The sequence below is a fragment of the Sinohyriopsis cumingii genome, chromosome 3 (genome assembly GCF_028554795.1).
Source record: "Sinohyriopsis cumingii isolate HCF-2022 chromosome 3, ASM2855479v2, whole genome shotgun sequence".
NCBI lineage: Eukaryota > Metazoa > Mollusca > Bivalvia > Unionida > Unionidae > Sinohyriopsis > Sinohyriopsis cumingii.
Genome location: NC_142963.1, coordinates 4,688,068 through 4,708,473, shown reverse-complemented (window position 1 = coordinate 4,708,473; position 20,406 = coordinate 4,688,068).

Genomic DNA, 20,406 nt, shown 5'->3' with positions numbered 1-20,406 from the left:
GCAGCTGAAGGGGCGACGACAACAGCGCGCAGCAACAACGGCGACAATTACGTTTACAATGAAGCGTCAACGCGTTTTCATAAAGGGCTTATTTCGGCGTTTGGAGGCTTCTAAAAGTTGTGGCATTCGCCCTCTCTGCTGCTACCTTCCACGTCATCTATGGACCACTCTTTTGGACAGGATGTCCGATATGGCCAGGCCTATGACTCTTCGTGTAGCTGTGGAGCTCTGCAGACAATGTAACAAATCGTGAACAACTGTCTACTGACAAAGTTCCCCAATTAACTACAGGCTCTCCACTTTGCTGATGATTATGCTGTTAAATGGCGGAGCACGCACTGCACACGATAATAATAAGTAACACTGTATTGTAGACAGGATACAATACTTATATTAGTAACACTGCTTAGTGAACAGTGGGTAATACTTATATTAGCACCGCTACTTTGTGGACGGTGAATGGTACTATAAGTAACACTGCATCGAGGATGGGTATAATACTAATATGAGAACCCCTACTTCGTGGACGGGGTTTGGTACAGAAACGTTCCAATATGTATCAATGGAACAGTACGCTAAATACGCCAGGCGCTTTTTCAGAATATTGTCAGAACATTTAAAGGTATTGCATGCATGGCCTTAAACAAAATCAAGTAGTCTTATCTGATGCCGAATGTCACTGTAGAAAAACAATTAAAATATGGTTTATATTCTTTCTACGAACGTTTGTTTGGATTGTCTGCCAGATTAGTCCATGTAAGAACTTTTTCCGCTTTCAGCCTCTTTACTCGGTGTGCCATATAATGATATTGTATATTTTCGGTAATGTAAGCATAGTCTACATTCAATAAAGTATCCGAAAATATCAAAATACGGAATAGCAAGCCGTATTTGTAAAGTGAATTTCCCCTAGAATTTCGTGTTATGTTTTGGCTTTCGAAGTACCGTTAGTGTAAACATACCATTATCTGATATAGGCTTAATAGCTTTATCATGAGCCAAACTTCATTAAAAATAAAACTCATCTTCTGTATTTGGTTTGTACACTTGTCATCGTTTTGTCCTTGACAACAGTTTTACTTATTCCATTGCAAAGTATATGATTGCTTCGTAGCATTTACCATGTCGAAGCTACGACAAATTAGCTAAATGTATCCAAATTTCTCGTCTATTCTTATAATAAATGAATACATAACAATTCCAATTCCGATAATTTTAAATTGTATCTTACCTAAAACATTACTGAACTAGTTATACCATATATTTCTGCTCACATGCAAAATAACGACTCGAAACACTAAACACACGGAAAATGGAAATCGGTTTTCTGCTGATTAGAGCTTTACTCTCAGTTTATATGCAAATTTACCAATATTGTGTACATACTCTGTGGTACATGATATACATTATATTTAAATAATAAATATATTGCAAACAAGTTCTTAGCTTTAAGGAAGTGGACGAATATGTAATGTATTACAATGTGAAATACATCAAAGTTAGTATGATTCTAAAATATGCGCATCGTTACGGTACTAAAACACAGCGCATGGCGTAGTTTTCTTATCAGACAGTGACATTGTTCGACACAGAAAATAGCGACATCAAGCTAAAGGAAAACTAATTAAGTAAGCATGATTCTTCATATGATTAAAATATAGTTAACTATACACGAAAAGTTTCTGTCCAATTAATAAAATGAAGGTATAGCTACGTGATGCACCAATTCTAAAACAAAACCTAAACAGAAACATAACGAAAAGACAGATATTCATTGAAAGGAATGATCACAGATTTTAGGAGGTGATCACTATCATTTCACAACCAGATAATTTGGTTCAGAAAACGTACAGCTAGAGTAAACTACCAGATTCATGAAGAGACTTGCACAGGAAGGAGGAAGGAAAGTAAGGTTAGTATATATGTTTTTACTACATTATTCGGTTATTATTATTTTAAACAGCGGTACAAGTCTAGATGAGTTAAAATTCCTCACTAAAATACTTCATACAAATTTTAGGATAGAAATTAGGGAACGTATAACCTGGATGTCTGGGAATATATATAATATTGCATAGTTATGAATCAATAATGAGAAGCTTATTCACACCATTGCCTGAATGGTTTATAACAGAACAGCTCGTAACAGTTTAGCAAATATCGATAGCAGATTGTGTTTATATGCGATGGAATCAAGTTTAAAAATTCCCCCAAATAATCCAAAATGTCACCGAAATGCAATTGAGATAGATGCAGTCATTGGTTAGACAGATTTAACATAAAAAATGGGATATTGGAAAATTTAAAATGCGCTTAATGTATCCATAAATCCGTAAATGGATATAAAATTGTTGAACCATGTTATATGAGACCAGTTAAAATGAATGAAAGCGTGACATACATATAGACAGGTAAATCATATTTTTCATTATGGTGGTTGTGCTGACTACAGAAATGGAACATGTCGCTACTTTGTTACCAAAGCAGGCAATTCAAGATCAGAGACATAAATATAGCTGTAATGTTTTCTTCGCACGAGAACAATCACCAGAAAACAAACTATGTTGCAACGTACACAACTAAATAGATATACTACCTAAAGAAGTTGTATGTAGAAAGGTGGTTATGACCGTAATTCCATACCTTTCCATTTAGCAACCTTTATTTCCATCTGCAAACCCTTCCACTGTGACTTTTTAGTGTCCCACCAATAACTTAAAAATGCTTTGAAAAGATATTATCAGTTGCATGTAAAAAAAACTTATAAAAACAACAAATTTATTTTGCTAGCTAAAAAAATTGCTTACTCATTTCGTATCTAGCATCGCTTAGGAGACCCCCTTTCACATACTACTGAAGATAATTACTGGGTTAATTAAGAACGAGTTTTATAATGCCCTAATTCGAGTGTATTTATACCCTCAGTACAAACTCTTTTATCATCAAAATGAATCAATCCATGTTTAAAACGTGTATCTGTTTTGATAAGATGTTGATATGATCTTATTGTTGTCATCTCAGCATCTTTTCTTAATCAGTTGACGGAGTAAAATATTAGTTTACAGCAGCTTTATTAACGCCTTTTGACTTCATCATGCTTTTATTGGCGTTTAAAGACATCACATAATACATCTTGATACGAAATCCTACAAATTCGATAATCGGTTCGAAGCAGAATTCGTCTTTCATCTTACCAATTACCTTATGGTTTGTTGGTTCGTGAAATCCAGTTTCTTTTACCACATCTGATAAATCAAATTAAAATAATAGGTTTGAGAAGTGTGACAAGATCTACAGTAACTACAATATTTGGCCAATTAAAGTGACACAAAATCTTTTTATAAGTCTGTCTCATTGATTTCTAAATGACCAGCTAAAGGAGCTTCATGAGACAAAGTAAAAATTTCCCGTCTCTACGATGTTGGAACTATAATTTGATACCTCACTGACCACTCTTTACCAGCATGTACCTCCTGTTGCCTCCGTTTACTCCAAAGAACCCCGTTTTGTTTTACAAAATAGCGAACAGGTAATTATGTGGCTTCAGTTTCACCAATAGCCTCTTGAAACCAACGGGAGATGTAAGGTTGTTTTTCTTGTTCCACGACAAATGATTGTCGTTTGTCACCTTGATTTTAATCAAGAGAAATAGTAGTTAAAAGAGGAAAACTGTGATCAGTACTTTTTTATTTATCCAAACGAGGAGTAAAAGCGACCTTATCAAATGCCTGGCTAATACATGAGTCAGCTAAAAGGTAATTTCCTGGCCAACATCATTCTTAAGAGAATTCTTTGCAATAGTTCTAGTAACTGCACAATCTGTGTAAATCATAGATTTGTTTTTCAATAGGATCGACTTTCTGATCCAAACAAGGCTTGTCACTTACAAGTAGATTAACCGCAACCTTATCTCCAGCCAGCTTATTGCCTAGTAATAAAGGAATACCCTTGATGATTAACGATGTCTCTGTTCACCAGTCCTTTGACCAAGTCTGATAACATATTTATACAATAATGAGGAAATTTAACAAAGCCGCACTCTACTCTCTCAATAAGAACACTCTCATTAGAAGAAGACGTCTCAGAAAAAAGCAAAGTACCTGATAATAAAAGACTCTGAGAAGGTTATATGTCCCTTAAGATTTTTTAATAGCAATAGGACTGTATATGGGTGATATAGAACCGACCAATATGAATGGTTCATAATTTTCTATAGTAGTATTGTGGTTTGTTTGGCCCCACAAATGTATTGCTTTAATACATGACTGTAATCTTGAAACCTTATAAATAGGTACACGTAGGAAGAGATAAGGACTTCTGATCAATCTTATCAGAAACTTGATTTCTAAAAGTCGTGTCACTGTGAAATTTGGAAGTGATCGTATTAGGCTGAAATATTTTTTCTTGCTCACAGACTGCTGAGAGTGAGACCTACTGCCAAAGAAACTGTATGAGCTAAGAAATACTCGTCAACTGTACGAGAAACATTCTCTAAAGTATCGACCTTATGTTCATGAAGACAAGAATTAACGTCATTGTGGAAGGTGTACTTGAATTCATCAATTAATATGAGTTGTTTGAGATTTTTGTAATCTTTTTTAACCTTTTTAGAAAAACTGCACCTATCAAATTGTCATACTTTTTCCCATGCAATTTCGACATAGGTCTGTTCTGTTGATTTTTTACAATTCCTAACACCTTGTCGACATGCCTATGGCTGCAACTCATAACTCTTTAAGATATAATACTTTAGCCAAATCATAATTCAAACTTTGTTGTCCTGGCCGTGTCATGTAAATATCATCAGCTCTACCAATAAGTACACTTTGTAATAATGAAGTCCACTTATATAGATGCAAGAGATGATTCTTATGGACATACTACAGAAACGACAGAAGGGAATCTCAGCGCAAGAGATATTCCATCTTCATACGAATGAATTCCCAAAATAAGTACGTAACAGGCCATCGCCCATATGCTTTATAGAATATCCATCACACATATGTTGACCGATTCTTTCTTTCTTTCTTGGAAAATAGAGACCTTAGTATGATCACTGCTGCAAGAAATTGGACATTATTGGTTGATACAAAATTTGGGGAAAATAATTAGCAAAACTTGACATTTTCTTGAAGATTATGTCTCTTATAGTTGTATTCGGAAAAAAATGGGTAAAGGTAAGAATTCGGGAGAAGTAGCTGTTTTGTGTGCAAATCTGTCGAAAATAAAGAGTTCATAAAAAAGGGTTTGTGATGTGTTTAATGATTGTGTAATTCTGCCATTTAAGTCATCAACTTTACATCCTGATAAGTGAATATGCTTCAGTATATAATGACAATAATGAAGATTGTGAGATTTTAATGCACGAGTTAAAAAAATTGCATATTTTATCCCTGATGATACAGATGTCTTTGGACATGGATGTAATCTTGATTATGATAATTTTAATCTGCAGAGTCATTCAAAATACAATAAAATATTTAACAATGTTTGGCTTATTGGTAATAGATTTATGCAGAAAACTTAATATTCGTATTATGAATGGAAGGCTTCTCGATGATAAGAATGGTCACTTCAAAAGCACAAATGGTTGCAGTGTAGTTGATTATATGGTATGTTCTTCTGAACTATTTAGCTATATCACCTGTTTTGGGGGTACAGACTCTAGATGAATCAATTTTTGAACATACATTGTTTAATTAGACTAAGTCAACATGTGAGAAAGGATTGTAGCATTTCTCACTGAATACCAATAATCATCAAGCTTAATGTGATGAAGAGAAATTTAATATTGATACTTGTACCTTTACTAAATGAGACTATTTTCGTCTTACTGAAGGCATAATGCAATCATAAAGACATATAGATCTATTGAGATATCTTGAAAATTATATTTACTTATCCCTCAGAATATTAGTTCAGTTGCATCAGAATATACACGTTCAGTTTTTCAGACTGGAGGCACGGCGCCTAATACGATCCCAAAACAACAACCTTGGTTTGATAAATAATCTGGTAAGACTAAATATAATAACAATTGATGGTTAGGACGCTTATTTTTTTCAAATACAGAAGCTGACCCAAAGTTATACAAGAGAATAGATCAGTTTTTAAACTATTAATCGGACTAGAGCAAAGATACAATAGAGCATCCCAAATGAGGAGAAACTCTCAACAATATTGGCATATTTCAAAACGGAAAACGCACTATTCGTTAAATGAAGTGAAATGTACCTCGTCCACAAAGTAATATGAATACTTTAAATCTTTATTAAAGAAGCATATGCCTGATATAGATGAATTTGACATTATTGTAAATGAAGAAGTTCCTTACTTACATGATGATGACTTAAATACTCTTTTTACAGATGATGCAAAGTTTTAAATCCAAAACGAAACCTCCAGACCTGATAGTATGCCTACTGGTTTTTATCCGTTTACGAATTAAACCATGTTACCATTCCTCAATGCTCTATTCAATAAAATATTTGAATCTTGCTATTTTCCTAAACAGAGCGACAAAGAAAACCCAAGTAATGTGCACAATATCCGCAGCTACTCCTCCATAGACCATTGATGCAGAGGCAATTAGGCTAAATTAGACTTCACCTACCTCAGTAGCCTAATTAGCAGCAATGGATATATTGGCCGGGTGAAATAAAGCCAGATATGCTATATGGAAATCTAGACAATGTATCCTCAAGACAAAGATCAGACTTACAACAGCAATAGCCACGCTATAAATGTTATGTGTTGCAATACTCCAAATAGGATCAGTCGCTCGTTTTTTTACCACCTTTAAGTTTACCGGGTTCATATAAATACCTGACAGTAACATTACCTAATACTTGTTTCTAATCTCGTTGTATTGGTATGAGTTTTTGTAATTGCATTAATGGGTTTCATAGGCGTTGCACGAGTAATTTAAATATTAGTAATCGGATGATTAGTTACCAGCCCCTAGTACTTGTTTACCTTTCATCGCAGATCTTATCAACCAGTTACCTAATGATTCTCTAAAATATTTACTTTTTATGGAATTTAACGAGTAAATGGACATCACATCTGCAATATGTCGTTGTTGTGAATCTGGAATCGTATAAACTACATTATGAACTTGACATGCTTGATCAATTGCATTTAATGGATACTCTCCGGGTTTTGGTTGATCTTGATATCAAGTCGAGTTCCAGAACCACAATAAATATATCGTGGAAGATGTTTTTATCATGGGTATTTAGTCCATGGAGTTCCTGGTAATTTTCCTAATGAAGTAGCTATATCACCAACGACTTTATTATTAGAAATAAATTTAAAACTGTTGTATCATATTTTACACATTTAGCTGTAAGTGCACGCTTTTTATTGTTTGTTATTATTGTTGTTAATCCACTTGTGGGAGTGGATGCTCTACATCGAACACAAAATAAATCCGTATTATATATTAGATTTGTATAACATAGATGTCATTGATTTCTCAGATACACGAAAACAAGAGCCAGTCAAAAAATATTTCAGCATTACCAAATTCCATCCGAATGATAATAATAGGCACATCAGTATCTGGTAAGACGCAATTATTACTTAATTTGATAATGAGATGGCTCAAGTGGGATAAAATGCAAAATTGTTGGACGAAGATGGTAATGATAGTATTGATTTTATTACCGATATTGATGAAGCCCCATTTGTAGATGACCTCGATGGATTTATTAATAATTTAGTCGTGTATGACGACGAAATGCTGGACAATCAAATCCAGCTAGAATATTTTTTCGAGCAGACATAAAAACAGATGTGATTTATGTTACTCAGCGATAAATCTAAACCTAAAGTGATCAGAGATAACTGCAATAATTTAGATGTGTTCAATGGAGCTGTTACACATACTCTGCGAAATATTCATCAGACTTGGTATAGAGGGGACATCCAAGTGATTAGGTTCAAAAACTTCTTTTCAAAACCACAATCTACCCCATACGGATTTATAACGTTAAATTGACATGATCCTATATCGCAATATCGTATAGGTCTTGATAAAATATTTGGTTGAGAGATTGATTTAATTACTCACAAATTTATAGTAGCAGAGTGGGTACGGGCACGAATAAGGGCCATGGTGGGTACACAACATTTTGAAAAACACAAACAACAAAAGATCAAGTAACCCAATTAGAGAAACTCTCGGTACGTTATAGGCTTCGGTTTGACGCTATTGACCTTTTCTTTAATTTTTGTTTTTATTTTCGTAGGAAGCCTTTTTTTAAAAACTGGACCTTCCAGCAAGAGGTCTGCTCACCCTCTCTGCTGCTGCTTGTGTTTCTAATCACATTCAGGTGTCCTTTTGCATTTTCCAGTTCAGAAACATTCGCAGGGTATACCTTATATATTGCTTGCGCAAACTTTGTCAATACATTCTTTCAGATTCGTTCCCGAGCGTCTGTTCATGTTTTAAATAAACCATATGACTACATTTTCTCTCAGTATGAATAGTACAGCTTGCAGAAAGTGTTCACCTGATAAAATGAATTTCTGAACCACGTTCTTTTGCATTAATATACCCTTTTCTAGTTTATATTTCTATCTCCTATAAACATCATGTGAATGGGCAGCATTAATTCTAAAATAACGTGTTTTCGATCAATGCAGCATGCATTCTAATGAAATACAATCATTTCAATAATACCGATTTAAACGGATGGCACAGAATTGACCAATCAAAGTGAGCATCATTCAGCAATTTATGTAAAGAATATTTCTATGGGCCAAAACATAGTGTATTTCAATATAATAAACAATAATAAGGAAAACGTTCAGATGGCTAACCCGAATTGCGTCATTTTATGTATCCTGGGATAATAATGCTAGCATACAAAAACTCGTGTTGGTCCAATACACCAGAAAAGCCTATCTTGATTTGCATAAACGGTCAGGACATAATTCAAATGACAATGTGGACGGAATACTAAATGTCCAGCCAAAGTATGGATATCTCAAATGAATAAGCTCTTTACCTTTCTCTTACGTGATATCGTTTACCTTCAAGCAAAATATTCACAGTGTATGGATATCTCAAATGAGTACGCTCTTTACCTTTCTCTTTCGTGATCTCGTTTTCCTTCAAACAACAGATTCACAAAGTATGGATATCTCAGATGAGTACGCTCTTTACCTTTCTCTTTCGTGATCTCGTTTTCCTTCAAACAACAGATTCACGAAGTATGGATATTTCAAATGAGTACGCTCTTTACCTTTCTCTTGCGTGATCTCGTTTACCTTCAAGCAACAGATTCACAAAGTATGGCAAAGGATATAAATAACGCAAATACAATAATTGATTGCATGACATTGATTTTAAATCGTTTAAAAGACACATCCGAATTAAGTAAGTGGTCGTGTAGAGGTGAAAATATGACGTATATAAAATCTGGGATTATCTTGGTTGAGATCATAAGTATGTGTGTCATGGGAGGTTGGTCGCTGAACTAAAACAATAGGACAACCTTTACATCTTTTACATGCAACTATATTTTGTTTTGCTCATTGCCACACTAATATCTGCGGGTTTACATGTTGCATCAACTTTCCCAGAGAAACGAGCCAATTATGAGCCATGCAAGTGTCTTTACGTTACAGGAATGCTGTATAACATGATTTGGCTCATGTTTCATGAACATGTGAAGTAAAAGTACATTAATCTGTTTTAAATTTGGGTGAGTATGTGTGGCAGTGAGCCTATGTAAGCGATCTTAGTTATAACACTGCATCTTGTTGTTGTTGGGGTTAACTAGTGTGAGAACCACGAGGCAGATGAATCTTTTATAACCCAATGTTGTTGTTGTTGTTGTTGTTGGGTTTAACGCCATTTTGCAGCACAGCATAGGCTATACATGGCGGCCAGTATAAATTCTGGAGGTAGAACCCGGGAAAACCCTGGAATGAACCACCAGCTCTCGAGAAGCTACTAGCAAGCTTTTCCACATATACACATTGGCCGAACCCGAGACTCGAACCCAGGCAGAAGGAGATGAGATGGAAATGATCAGTAACGTATAACCAAATACGTTATATAATAATAATAATAATAATAATAATAATAATAAATATTATTATTACACATACATACATGCATACATACATGCAAACATACATACATACATGCATACATACATACATACATACATACATATATACATACATACATACATACATGCATACATACATACATACATACATGCATACATACATACATACATACATACGTCAAGAGCAATGAGTGGCCTGTTATAGAGAAATGTCCTTTTGTGACAATTTCTTTTACAAAAGATAATATTTTGTTATTTGTTTGCTGTTAACTTAAGAATCGCAGATGTAAACAAATATCAATGAAGAGTATTACTCTTTAGTGACGTGATTAGGATTTTTAACGTAGATTTAACAATTTTTCAGTCATATCGCTACGATGTCTGCTATGTGGCAGTTTATAGTGATGTCTAGCACTGGGGCATCATTCCGCAGACATGTAGCACGATGTCCCACCCAGTCACATTATCCTGACATCGGGCCGACCAGTCCTAACACTAATCTCTTAATGCTGAGCGTCAAGCGAGGCAGCTATTAGTATCATTTTTGTAAGTCTTTGGTATGACTCGGCAGGGGGATCGAACCCACTACCTCCCGCATCCGAGGCGGACGCACTAGCCACTAGACCACCGGAGCATTTTGCTCTGTTGTACAAATTCCGAACTTTATATAACTTTAAGTACAAACAGGTCAATTAAATCAAGATGGCTGCAGCCTACCTGAATGATGATGTCAACCAAAGTTTACTCTGAAGTATATTTGAAAGAATCTGTTGTACAAATTCCGAACTTTATATAACTTTAAGTACAAACAGGTCAATTAAATCAAGATGGCTGCAGCCTACCTGAATGATGATGTCAACCAAAGTTTACTCTGAAGTATATTTGAAAGATAGCGTTAGAAGCATCAGTACTAGGAACAATGACCTAGATTTAGAACATGCCGGGTCTTTCAACTCGATATGATAACAGGAAGAGAGATAGCATGATGTACACAGAATTCACAGGGTGAAATTTTATGTTATTCTTAGCAGAACCCCTTTTCTCGGAAATTTTTTCCATAATTTCCAGAATTATTAGGACAAGAAACTGGCCTATTAAATACTGGTTATGGCTATATGTTGAATTCTTCAGAGCCCGTGTCATCAAAATGTATGCTTATATCAAAGTGCATTATTGGAATACTTGTTACTAATATTATTTTGATCATGATTAGTAGTAGTAGTAGTAGTAGTAGCAGTAGTAGTAATTTTATTAATGTTGATATTGTTGTTGTTGATGACGATGATGATGATGATGATGATGATCAGGATAATTTTATAGAAAAACACTCTATTCAGCAGTTTTAGTCTTTTGACTTTTATGTTTTTTATGGAATCATTTGAATTCCACATTGTTTCGTTTCATTTATCCTTGACCTGACTGGTCGTATAGGCGTCACTGATGACTTTGTGTCAATCTATCTCCATTTGGCCCTGTTCTCCGCTGTTCTTAGGGGCTTTTCAAAGTCCATGCCTGTCCACTCTGTGATTTTATGTGAGACGTGACCATACCATCTTAGTTTGCGTTTCTTTTAGGTACACGTCTGCATATGGTCCAATCACAGCTTAGATTATAATGCGCACCTTCTCACTAGAGACATTTCTAAGTATCAGACTGGTAGGATCCCTAGAGAAAATTTCATGTCTAAAGCGTGGATTCTTCTCTCTAGTTCTGCTGTCATGGTACACGTCTCACACGCATACGGGAAGTATGGACATGACGAGGGAGAGCAAAATCTTGATCTTGGACGCAAGCGTAATGTTGCTGTCCTTCCAAACAGGCTTCAATCTAGGACTCGTGTCTGTAATTCTAGAATTTTGGGGATTTAATTCGCAATTCCATAAGTTCGCTCTTTTCTCAGTTTCACTTTGCATTCTAGGGAAATAAATTATTTCTTGAATTATACAAATTTTGTTGCTTTTCACTCTGTTCTATTACTTATTTTATGACCATAGGCTCGTAAAGAATAAGACTGATTCTGATTCAAGATATCAATGTAAGCATGAGTAATTTCTCAAGTAATCAACATTATGTAACAAAGCTAGGACGAAAATAGAGTAAGGTTTTCGGTCAGTCTCAATTATAAAACGTTAAACGTTTAGGGATTTCCAACTGAAAATCTGTTGTGCTAGACCCAAACCCAAACAAACATTAATACCTCCTTTGAAAATGATATAATAGTTAATCCACATTCAAAGAGAATAATTTGGAACGTATTATGTTGCTTGCAAAATAAATGTCCCTGGTCAGGTACAGAGCGAACTCGGTTTTTGGACAAGGTCAAGTACAAAAACAGATTTCACCACATACAGTTGTTAAGAAAAGACAATAAATAATACAAATTAAATATGTAAAACACTTATTTATATGACAATGTGTCTCTCTTTCCGCCACCCAGCAGTGTTAATGTTATTATTTAAGTAAATTATTTTCATTTAATTGCATAAAAACCATAATGCCTACCTCGAAGAGGATTGTTGAGTTATGGATGAGAGAGCCAGAACTATACAACCAGGCGCAAAATCATTTTTTCCCTTGTAGTTACGTTATACCTTATTTTTAATTTTTTGACTGAGTAGAGCGAAGATTAGTTCCGGTTACTTCACAAGCCTTCACAATTTAGATTTGAAGTCAGAGACATAGTCAAGAAGATTAATTTCTCAATCTTTGCTTGAAAGAAAATTCGCTTTTACTTGAAGGGTCCATGGTAGGTATGTTAAAAAAACAACAAGACTAAAATCTAATGATGCATGAACCGAGTACCTTAACAGCAAACTACATCAAATTATCACCATCGTCCAAACGTTTTCCTGTATCAAAGCAATATGACCGATATGATCATATTTCTTTTCTTCAAAGTTTGATGAAATCTATCCAAAGCCCCTTGACTTTCAGAGTTTGATGAAATCTATCCAAAGCCCCTTGACTTTCAGAGTTTGATAAAATCTATCCAAAGCCCCTTGACTTTCAGAGTTTAATGAAATCTATCCAAAGCCCCTTGACTTTCAGAGTTTGATGAAATCTATCCAAAGCCCCTTGACTGTCAGAGTTTTAAACCGTCGGGTGCCTAATTCATGCATTAGATGTTGGAAAGTTCCAGACATAAATTTTCACCATTGAACGGTTGGACATATTTGGCAAGGCCAAAAGTGTATAAAAAAATTGGTTCATCAAATGTAGCAAAAGGTTGCAGAAGAGCTTTAAATATGTTCTGGTTGGGTTTTCAAACCATTTGACAAGTGTAACAAGATTTCCACTATTTACAAACATTAATTTTATGTTTTTACTAATAAAAGTGATTCAAGATTTCCCTTACTGACTCCTACATGACCAGCCAAGGGTGTTTTCTGGACTAGACTAAGAAACTCATGAGTGACATGGGAATAATAATTTGATAGCTCACTGATGGTTAATCAGCAAAGGTACCTGAAATGGTCTCCATTTTCTCATACGGATGCAATTTTTCACACAAAAGAAAACAACATGGGACTTGTTTTGATTCAGTTTATCTAGAAACACGCTGAAGTAAACAGGAGGTCTCATGATTATTCCTGTTCAACAACGACTGGTCGCATTGTGTTACCCTGATTAGATTAAGAGAGGATGAGTAGTAAAATGATTATCAATGCGATCAATATCTCCTGTTTCATCAGCAGCAAAGGTGACATGATGAAAAGACTGACCATAAACGTGTCAACTAAAGGAATAATTTCCAGATCAACATCTTCCTCCTTTTGTCATAGCTCAAGTAGCTCCACCATAAAGTTATAAAGCAGCGATCTCATTTTCAACAGGATCAAACTTTTGATCAAAACATGGCTTGTCAAGTACTAGCTGATAAAGTTCCAAGCTTGTCTGCAACTAGGTCATTCCCTATTAATAAATGACTACATTTCATGGGTAATGTAAAAAGGTCACTGCTACGACTGTCACATGTAGCAGCAGAGAGGTCGATCAGACCACTTAACGCGTCACGTACGTTTTTTAGACAAAAAAAAATAGTGACCCTTCATAGAGGTCAATACCACGTCTACGATTATTGTTTGTCCCAAACAAAATTGTAGACGAGCCCTCTCTGCTGCTATGTTATTCTGAATAATCCTGGGAATCTTCATCTGAATCCTGGAAATCTTTTGTTCTATGTTTCAAATAATATTCAAGTTCTGATGGTGGTTTTCCTATTTTTGGATTTATATTTTTTCTTTTTCTGTAATATATCATCAAACTTCTGTATCGATCTCCACCGCAATTTTTGCAAATCTGATATAATCCTCTAACGCCATTGTTACATCCAACACAACTTCGTGAACCAGCATGGGGATTCTTTGATAAAATATAATTATGTCTCCTGCAATATTCTCCACGGCACCTTTTGTTGCATTTATCTGTTGTTCCTTGAATTAACCACGTACAGTTGTTCATTATATTAATGATATCTGTTTAACTAAATTTACACCCCTTCTGCTGCTATGTTAATTTTAAAAATCAGAAACGTTAAAAGATTTTATCAAGACCCACACGATATCTTGTTCTTGGATCATGTAAATTTATTGTTATAAATCCATGCGGAGTATCTTGCGCTCGTGAGAAGAAATTTCTGAATTTATTATAATCCATGTCACCGCTGCACCAAGTTTGATGAATATTTCTCATCGTGTGTGTATCTACGCCATTAAACACAACTAAAATATTGCAGTTGTCTCTGATCACTTTCGGAATTTGAGTATACCGTTGAGTAACATAGATCACATCTGTATTTTCATGTCTGCCGTGAGAAAATATTCTGGCTGGATTTGATTGTTTATCTAGCATCACATCGTCGTATACAACTAAATTATTAATAAATCCGTCTAAAACATCTATGGATGGTGCTTCATCAATATCGGTTATAAACTATATAACATCATTACCTTCGTCCAGTAATCTTGAGTTTTCATTGAAATCTTTAAGTACATCATAACATCGTTGATCATCAGCGGATGGTGCTACCAAATATAATTTATCCCATTTCAACCATCTCATTATCAGGTTAAGTAATAACTGCGTCTTACCCGATCCAGATGGTCCTATGATAATCATTCTGATGGAATTGGGTAGCGCAGGATGATGCTTAACAGGTTCTCGTTTTCTTGTCGCTGAGAAATCAATTATATCCATATATTTTATGACATGAATTTATATTGTTTACGCTGTAGAGTTAAAACTTCAACTACTGATTTAGCTACGGTTACAACAAAAAATAAAAGAAATAGCGTATGGTGGAAAATGTTCTGTATGCGGTAGAAAGAAATTTTCGTTTTTACCTAATAAGCGCGGTGGTGATATTGCTAATTTGATGTCAAAGTTTCCAGGTGCCCCATGGGCTAAATACAGCGGAGAGAAACATCTACCAGGATATAATTATTGCGGTCCTGGTACCAGACTTGATATCAGGCTCGATAATCAAGATCAACCAAAACCAGGCGAGGAACCAATAAACGATATTGATCGAGCTTGTCATGTTCATGATGTTGCTTATAAGAGTAAAAATCTACAAGATAGACATATTGCAGATGTGAAATTAATTCATGCGCTAGATTCTATAAAAAATAAAAATATCAAAGAAAAATTAGCTAATTGGTTGGTAAGATCTGCGATGAAAGGTAAACTCGTATTAGGGTCTGGTAATATATAATGGAATTAATTTATTATTCACCAAGAGGATATTGGAGAGGCAAAGTAGCCATTGGTAAACTTGCTGATGCAGCCGCGGTTAAACATTCTACTGCTAAAGCGTGGTTATCCAAACAAGCAATATGGCAAATTTATCTACCACCACCGAAACGAATTCAGTATGCGTATTTCGATGTTAGTGTTCCTAATGAAGTTCATCAAGCAGATATTCTGTTTTTACCACATGATACTGTACGCAGAAAAACGTACAAGTACGCGTTGACCGTTGTTGATGTTGCAAGTAGGCATAAAGAGGCAGAGCCGCTATCAACGAAAACATCATCTGAAGTAGCCGATGCGTTTGAACGAATTTATCAACGAGGTGGTCTGCGATGGCCACAATTATTAAAAGTTGATCCTGGTAAGGAATTTCTTGGTCCAGTATCATGTTTGATGAAACAACATAATACCAAAATACGACGAGGTCATACTGCAATTCACCGTGATCAGGCAATTGTTGAGCGATTTAATCGAACACTTGCTGAGCAGTTATTTGGATACCAGTACGCGAGGGAATGTATTCAAGATAAAAGATCTCGCGAATGGGTTGCAAGATTACCAAGCGTGATAGCTGCATTAAATAATGAGATTACACGAACAACCAACATGAAACCCATTAATGCAATTACAAAAAAATATACCAACACAACGAAAGGATATTGAAAAACAAAAAATATTGGGTGATGTTACAGTTAGATATTTATATGAACCGGGTGAACTTGAAGGTGGTAGCGCGAGAGCGACTGATCCTATTTGGAGTGTTACCACACACAAAATATCCACTGTGACAAGATCCTCAGGTAGACCTATAATCTATAGATTAGATTCGGCTGCTCCTCAACGTGGATTTGTACGTGAACAGCTACAAATAATCCCCGAGGATACACAACTACCACCGCGATCACTTAACTAGCACTGGTGCCAGCACCCCGACGTCGATTACATTCGAGACAGGTCAACATGGTATTTTCTCGTGTATGACCGCGACTATTATCTTTTCTTTCTACGATAAATTGTCTTGAATCATTACTCGAATACCTCCACAGCATTATACAATTGCAACTTGCGCAATGATTATCCTGCTGCTGTTTTAACTCAATAATAAATTCAGCATCAAGATCAAAGTCACGTTTATTTTTTTATCAGATTGTTTGTATCCGATTAATTTTTTTCTTATTATATCATCATCGATGATGTTAAATTTATCAACGATTTCAGGAATTATAATTCTACGTAATTGAGATATTTTTCTGACCCTCGATACCGCTAAATAAACTAAATTTGACCACTCAATACGATCGTCTACAATCCAGACTCGTGTGTCAGAAATAGTTAATCCCTGAGACGAGTGGATCGTCATAGCGTATCCCAACACCCATGGACATTTGTCAGCGTGTAATGCATCTTCGACCACACTGATATTAACGGCGACAATATCATTTAATACGAGATTCTGTATTTCAGTCTGTCTTGGAATATCAACATTAATATTCTGTTTTCGTGTATCTGATGGTCTATAACACAACGGTACGGGTAATTCTGAGTATTTTTCTTTATGTAGTTGAAATAACTGCTGTTGTAAAGCGTCTCTGATTATTTTTCTCCTTGCTGCTATCAAATCGTTGGGTCTTCATAAATTTAAAAAATTACTCATTGAGGTCTCTGAGATTACTCCGCGTATTATTTCACACTGAATTTTGTTTGATTGTAATCTGATTAATTTTTTAAACTCCTTTAAATTTGCATCAAGAGCTCTATGATCATCATCTATTTCTTCGTAATAATCAACGAAATTTTTTAACCAATCATGTGGAGATGGCCCAACAAAAGGCGGCGGTTGACCATGATCGCCACACATTATTATAGCGGTATTTTTCGTCAGCAACCAATCAAGAAACATTTTTAATGTATCCAATGACACCGTACATATCTCGTCCCAAATAATTATTTTAGGTATATATTTTTCTCCCATTCGTTCAGGAGTCCATGTATCCCCGCGCCATCGAAAGAAACTATGATACGTGCACGATTGTACTTGCCGTTGTTTCATCTCGCGTGCAAGTCTATGTGTGGGTGTCAGCACGATCATATCTGAATTTCTAAAAAATATTAATTGCTCGAGTCGTTTTGCCGCATCCACCAGATCCATTGAGATATACTGTCTTATATCTAGTTATTGGATCACTCATCGGCGGCGCTTTCTACATTTCTGATATTTTATTGCCCTTGCGATAAAAATCTCTCATTGGAACATCTGCTGATTCTGTATAATTGTGTAATATTTCCTTTTTTATTCTCCACGAACCCCATCGTTCATCATTACTTGTAAATTTCATAACAGACTCTAAATATTTACTCGAAATATAAAACGAATTTGTTGCGACTCTGACTGCGGTCTCAGGAAATCTATTAATCATCGATAATAAATTTATAGAAACATAAGCCAACATAGAAGATCTTAGATGAGTATACTGTGGGAAGATATCATTTATGTAACTAACGATCGTACCCAATTTTGTTCCGTCGGATAAATAAACACTTTCTCGATTTACAAATATATTTCTCGCTGTTGTATCAGCGATTATAAAATCGTACTCGGCATCATCTAGAATTAATCGTGCGTGATGTCTTTTATGATCATATGCACCACCTTGAGTAAATTTACCTATAATTCTTCTGCTGAGATCTTTTGCGGTTCTAAGTTTAATCTCGAGAATTTTAGGAGCTTCTTTGATAATATTATCTTCGGAAACATCAGGACATTTTTCCTTAAATTCCTTAATAACTTCATCGAGATTGATATAATCTGGCATGGGCAACCAAACTTCGGTCTGCGCGTGATATGATATAATTGCCTCACTAACCACCAACGATGTCAGTATCGCACAATCTAGCATATATCGTAATAAAACTATAGGCACCCAACGTTTTTCACAAAAATGTCTGCCAAACCAAACATAACAAATCTTGTGAAGATTGATTCAACACAAGCGAATCCAGTCAGATCAAAATCAGGTAATGGTCCATTAATTGCCACTCGCGTCATCTCGTTTGTAGGGTGACCAAATCTTTTAAAGTACACAGAACAATCTCCGTATCCTAGAAAACTTCCTGGATAGCATGCAACCATATCAACCGAAATAACATCATTGTAATTATATTTGGTATTCCATAATCCACCGTGTCCGTATTCGACGCAACTTGCGCGTACGTCCTCGAGTAAATCAAATCGTGTTGATTTCCCTGAATTTCTTTCTCTAGCGAAATGAGCCGCAACAGATGGAACGGTAAAACAATTAGTTAGCAATTTGTCAGTACTTTCCGCGTGTTTGCACTCTAAAAACTTCTCCGCGAGATTTTTCATCTCGTCGTGGAGATATTCTGTTCGATATATTTCACCATTTGGTCTAACAAACTGATCAAATTCACCTTCCTCATCACTTTTAAATAACCATACCGATACAGGATCGTTTTTACTTATTTCGTTGATAAAATCAAACATGCTCATATCTGGGGGGTAAAATCTAACAGTTCGATCACGTGGAAATATTGTTACTGCGCTAGTCCATGCGTGCGCGTTATGATCAATAATATTTATTGGAGCTCCTTTCGATTTATATTTCGATTTGTACAGTACTTCTCCCGTTATTGTCGCTACGGTTATTGGAAATTTTAATATTTTTCCTAATTCAGCAACATCCTTTATTGTAGCACCGGTATCCTTAACTGAATCAGTCCACGAGTTTATTTTTTCACGTCTTAAATCAGTTAATCCATTTCCACGCATCGCGTTTGTAAAGTGTTCTATTACTCGTTCGGCTACACAATTTAACCTTGAAAATTTCATGGGTGCCAGTTTATCAACGTTGGGTTTTTTATTTATCTCATAGATTCCATAAATAACTGCTGTTACAGGGTACGCTCGCTCATAATACGGTTTGTCAATACCCGTCAATAGACCCGGTCTGGAATTTTTACTTAATATGGCAATTTTATTATTACCAAGGACAGGATCATATTTGTCACGGATAATCCAACTACCTGTTTCTGTTAGTACAATAAATTTTACTCTGAAGAAATAGTTTTGATTGCCCTCGTACTCAGCGATGTAGTTAATGATAGTTTCCGCTCGTTTGTCATTTATTATGGCGTCCTTGACAGTATTGCATATAATTTTGAACGTTGACCATGTATGAGATGCACCATCCGTGTAAAATTCTTTCCTGGCGTCGTGAATTTTCGAGATCAAACTTTTATTTTTCGGATCAACCAGATCTCGTACTGGTAAGTCAGAAGATAATCTGTCGAGGTTGAATTTATATTTAGAAGGCCTAGTTTGAGATAATCTCTCAAACTCGTTCATATAATTAAAAAAAATATTTAAATAAAAAATATTATATATACAATGTCTCAATGCAGACGGTTGATGATCGGTTCAGTAAATCGATGCCACAAATCCTGCAGAAAGGAATTTTGTTGGATGCACTTACAAAGTATACGACGAGGAAGTCTAGGACCAATACCGTGTCTGCCATGTGCTATTGGTGCGAGGAAAAACAGAATTATGTGG